Source organism: Pinus tabuliformis, chromosome 8 (assembly GCF_031772625.1).
Source record: "Pinus tabuliformis cultivar Carrire ecotype Pingquan chromosome 8, CPIR1, whole genome shotgun sequence".
Classification (NCBI taxonomy): domain Eukaryota; kingdom Viridiplantae; phylum Streptophyta; class Pinopsida; order Pinales; family Pinaceae; genus Pinus; species Pinus tabuliformis.
Window position 1 is genome coordinate 661,291,180 of NC_142294.1, and position 6,000 is coordinate 661,297,179.

Here is a 6,000-nt window from a genome sequence, read left to right on the forward strand (position 1 = left end):
TTTTACGAACCCCGGGTTGATAATTTAAGTTGGTAGTCTTGGGAGTTGCAGCATTCTTGTTGCAATATTGGGGCTCATCACTTTTTGGGATCGTTGTTTGGGAGGTTTCAAGAACCACATCACCATCATCACCAACCCCCCCCCCCCTAATTTGATCACATGGTGCAGCAAGAACCACATCACCATCCTCTTTTTCAAGTAGAAGAATAAGAGGTGGCAGATAAGGTAGAAGAAATGGATGGAGATTATGACAATGAGGAAGATTCTCTTGGATTTCCAATTCAAGATATTGATGTCAGTGTTCATATGAAGAATATCCCTCCATCTTTCCTTCCCAACTTCCATGGTATGAGGTCAGAGGATCTAGAAATCATTCTCTTTGAATTTGAAATACTTTGTAGATCTTATGGTTATTTATTAAACACTCAAAAATTGAGATTGTTTCCTGCAACATTGAAGGATAGAGCTCTTAAATGGTTCAGGAGTTTAGGTACTAATTCAATAAGATCAAGGAATGATATGCAGAAGATATATTTAGAAAAATATAAATATCATGATCTTAAATAAGAAATTTTTAGAATAACTCAAACAAAAGATGAGAGCCTTTATGATCTAATAGAGAGATTTGTGTATAATGTTAAGAGGGGAAAATTATATCATTTAGGATTTGACACTCTAGATACCCTCTTACTGAGAACAATTGAGGATGAGTGGATTAATCTCCTTTATCTAATGAGTAGAGCTGATTTATACCAATTATCATTTGAAGAAATTTGTGAAATATGCAAGTGCATATCAAGAGGAATGGCAAGAGTAATTAAACCAACATCGAGATCGGTAAGTCAAGCTGAACTTGGAAATTTGCTTGAGAACTCTAAAACATAAATTCTTAGCAAACTAAGTGAACAAGTAGAAATGTTAAGAATGCAAAATGAGGAAAAAATAATGATGATATTTGTGTTATCCATGCATAATCACATGCTATTAAATATTTCACATTATTACCAAGGTTGAAGGAAAATTACTAGGATGACAATGGAGCAAGTCAATCACCAAAGTAGCTTTGTTATGAAGCTCCGAGAATACCATGGCATCTTAGCCAACCTGGTATGATGCAAGCACCTAATTCACAATTTCAAGGTTATGCACAACCATCTCAAAGTAATTGGAACACACCCTTTCCTTGGCAACCTTGGTCATCTTAACCCCAAAACTAATCTTGGTAACAAGATTGGGAAGGACCTTACAGGAGAAATCCACAACATCCTCAATATTTTCCTCAATATCCTCCATACCCAGGTCCATGCTATCCATACCATCCACCTCCACCACAACCATAGCCTCAACCACATCCATCTCAAAGGTCCACTCCCACTCAACTACTTGTACCACCATTTCTGAACTCAAATAATGAAGTAGCTCAACCCACTTACAATTTTGAGGTACAATACTTCCAAACAACTCATCTTGATCTAAATGGTATTCATCTTATATGAGGAAGAGTATTGCAAAAAAGAGATTCTACGTATGTCATTGAAGGACAACATTCAAAAAAAGAATATTCAAATGAGAAGACCAAAGAATCATGGTTTGCACCTGATGGAGAGTAGACCTTAGAATCAAAGATTGAGAAAATTCAATCATGTTTACAATCAGATCTTGTATGTGTTCAAGAGAATAACCAACAAAAGGAAGAGATCTGAATTTCATGGAAGAAGAATACATATAGGATGATCTAAATGAGCAAGTGAATCAAGGGCATCACAACTATATTGAACTTTAGTTCCGAACAATCATCAAGTTGTAGTAGCATGCTCTTCTTCAACATTCTTGATCTCATCTCAACCAAAGAAGTTTATCTCTCACATGTTGGTATATCTCGAAGCACATCTTTCAAACCTGCATATTATTGTATTTTTATTCTTGGTACATACATGGCTCCATTGGAAGTATTCCTATACTTGAAAAAGATTTTTTTTCGAGTATGATAGAGGATAAAAAGAAAGAGGAAAAGAGAAAAAATAAGAGGAACAAAATAAAATCTCAGGTAAAAACCTCCTTTGAGATGCCTGAGATTGGATCATTGATTGAAAACCTCCATGAGGTTGTCAATGAGATGGAAAAAAGACAAAATAAATAAGATCCTAGGTGAAAACCTCTTCTGATGCGCGTAGGCATACCTATTGGTTGAAAACCTCACTAAGGTAGCTAGTATGCCTAGAAAAAAACAAAAGAAAAAATGAAAAGAAAAAAAGGATTCTTTGCCCCAATTATCTCTCTTTGATGAATGCAGGTGCTCTCCAACCTTCACAAACAACAAGAACAAGCTAGCACCAAAAGAAAAAGTTCATCAAAAATCTAGTCAAAGAAAGTCAAACTTGGGCTTTCACCTCCTTTGCCCAAATTATCCAACGGGACCAAGGCCATGTCAATCCATCACCCTCATCCATTTCCAACATTCACCCATCATTTTCATGCCTTTCCCATTCATTTTCATCGTTGTCCTATAGCTACTACAAGAAAATTTTGTGTTGCTACAGGATTGAAAAAAACAGAGGGCATAAATTATTTTTTCCATATCTCAAAAGTAATTCATCCATTGGCCGAGATTTTTCATGGGGATATGCATATTGATGATGGAAACATGCTCAAGAAATTTTAGCAAATTTCAATGCATATTTTGTCAGAAATCAATCACCATCACGTATAGACATTTTTAAATTTTCTCGATATCTGTGTATCCATTGGCCAAGAATTTTTATGGGGAGATGCATAAGGATGATGGAAACATTCTCAAAAAAATTTAGGTGAATCCAATATTCCATTTTAGAGATATGGATTAAACAATTTTGTTATAGGATTGTTCTGTATTACTATAGAATTGTCCTGTATTGCTACAGGATTGTCCAAATTTGCTATAGGATTGTGATCGCTATTGAGAGAAGGGTCGGTTCTCATTTTTTGCTTAGGGAAATGAAGTGATATATTCACCACACATCCATCACCTTTGCGTCCATTTCACTTAGCCATTTTTCCTTCCAAAACGCCACCTCTATTCATAAAAAGACCCTATTTTCACCCCTTCTTCACAAGTTTTCACCACCATCAAAGTTTCCAATCCCTGTCCATAGGCTCACCATGAATTATCCAAGTTACTGAGTACATTTCATGAAGGTAGTTTTGGTTTGGAAGGGGTTGTGTGACTGCTACAGGAAAGAAACCAATCCTATATCATCCTGAATAAACTCTACAGTTTTAGAAGCAAAGAACTTTTGCAGCTCCAGGATGAAGATTTGGCCATCCTTAAGCATCAAGAGGTCATCCTTGAGATATGAGGAAGCCACAGCATCCCTGAGAGGTAGTTGCAAGGTCACTAACCCACTCCAATAATAGCAGATCAAACACTGGAAGAACTTTCATAAAAAAACTTCATCAGTAAAACACCTATTAGAGAATATCAGTAAAATGTTTTGTTCAAATGAGGACCAGTGCACGAAACAAGAGCATGGAAGATAGCACCTCTAGAGGCCAACAGATTGATCATTGGTTCAGTAGTAGCATGGATGCATCTACAACAGCTCAACATCAAGTAGGCATAGGTATTTATTGTTCTTCACCTCCCTTGTTTAGCATATTGTGGTTAAAATTAAGTTTCAATGCACAGGAGAGAAGTTTTTATATGCTAATGTTTGTGGCCAGCAAGTTTGGCTACCCTTGAACAATTAAAGTGCAGTTAACTCACTCATCCATGAAATGTGGAAAAAAAAAAGACAAAAATGAGAGGGTGATAATTACGAGGAGTGGGGCCAACAGTTTATAAAAGAAAATACATAGGTGGCAGGTGGGGACCAACTCACACAGTGCGTTGAGCCCACTACCACAAGAGGAATAAAAGGACAAGCATGAATATCATTTGTACGAGAATTCATTCCTAAAACGATAAGAGAGGTAAGGCTTCGAGAGTGGAGCTAGGTATGATCAAGGGTCCTGTCACACGAAATCTGTCAAGAGTGCGGACACAACCGACCTTCCTAGAAGTCTAAGACATTCTAATGACAAACAAGACAAAATGGAGCGATCTTTCTCTAAATACACCTTTTAAAACATGAAAACTACAAGTGTTTAGGCTTACCTTATTCCAAAACACTATTGTTGTAGTCCGTCTTTGCCGATCCGGATGAGCTCCTCCTTCACATCAATTCCTGCAACCACAAACAATCAAACAATTACCAAGCACTTGCATCTCATATAATAAAACATATATTCAACATGCAGACCAAGGAACACATGAAATAACTCATTAACACAAGCTATTGAGAAAAATAAACCAGTTTGTATTAATAACGAAACAAAGAAACTCTTACAACCTGGCCTTGGTGTTGTGCAAGTTCCTCCCAGGGTCCATCAAGGGTTTTCCTCTACTTTGACAAAGCTCACCCACTTCCAAGTAGAATCAAGCAAAGACAATCTCTCCTCACAAGGTTCTAAATGGGAGTCCTAATTCCTGCAGCATTTACCCAAAGAAAATGTATAGCTCCAACCTCTCCTCCCTCTGGCTCAATGCCTTTATTTATAGTGCTGTAAAGAGGTTATTCAAGTCCACCATCAATGGGATAATCCCCCTCTTTGGGTGGGATAGCTCCCTTATTGATGGGATAAGTTCCTCCTTAATAGGGATACATGAACCAACTGGAGGCGCATCCATTTCATCAAACCGACCTCTAGAAAGTTCTAGAAGTAACCACAAGTAACTTTTTTAAGATGAAACTCGCGCATTTTGCCTTTTACAGAAGGACGCACCTGTCCCTTAACATACAGAGCTTCCAAGGACGCAACTTTTGTGAACATTGTGAGCGTCCCCACAGGTAAGGCTAGAGAGAACCTGCGACCCCAGAGATAAACACATTTTTTACAAGACTTTCTCTCTTCTTTGAGTTTGAGATGGATAGCAGAGGCATAAGACTTGCCTAAGAGGGTAGCATGACTGTTGATTTGAGCCATACTAACTGTAAGTAGTCATGGTGACATTTTTTAGTGTAACAGATTGCCCCCTAAAGTGTGAAGCCTGGAATAGATTAGGGTTTTGTAATTCTAGGAAGGGTGAAGCGCTTTATCATTTCAAGGATTGTCTTGTGGATGACCTGGTTGGAACCTGCAATTTTCAACACAAAATACATGTATAAGATTATATCATCACTGAGGTAGGCATTCCCATACTCAGATTCAAAACTTTAACTAATGGACTAACTACTCTGATACAGGAATGATCTTGCAGTACATCATTTTTATAGACTTTTGTAGACACAGTATGGATGCAGCCATCTGTTTATGATTAGTCTACATAGATAATGAATACAAAACTCCTCGCAGCTTGGATGGTAGAAACTAGATCCAGGGTCTTCACTTCTACTTCCCGAATTAGTACGATTCTAGCCATGTGATTAAATGATTTGATGTCGAACATGTTAGAAACCACTTGATTACCAGTCGATGATGTAAACTGTTAACAAGCGTGAGAGAGACCACCAGTAATGTCAATGGTTCTCAAAGTACCAAGCACAACCCGTGAAATGTGAATAGATGTTTTGATGTCGAACACTTCACGGAATCCTTTGATCGAAAGTCAATGATGTAAACTGACGTCAAAGGCGAGAAACCTGCCATTGATGCATGCAGACTTCAAGGTACTGTCGATTCCTAAGTCATCTTTCTAGATAATGTGTCGATGTCGATAGAAAGCGACCCGTTGAAGGCAAGCCCACAACACGAAATCATTGCTCAAGTTGAAGAAATGTTGCTGTAAGGACTGACTCAGGGATGGTCAAATGGATGACAAGTATTTTGCAGATGAAAGTTTTGCTTGTAGACCTCTTGAACACATAACGACACGACAGATGGCTTGTGACGAATAACTCAAAGTTAATCCCCGGAACCTGGTTAAAGACTTTCAAAGTGGTTTGATCAACTGTGAGGTAAAAGATTTCCCAACCCAGGTGAATG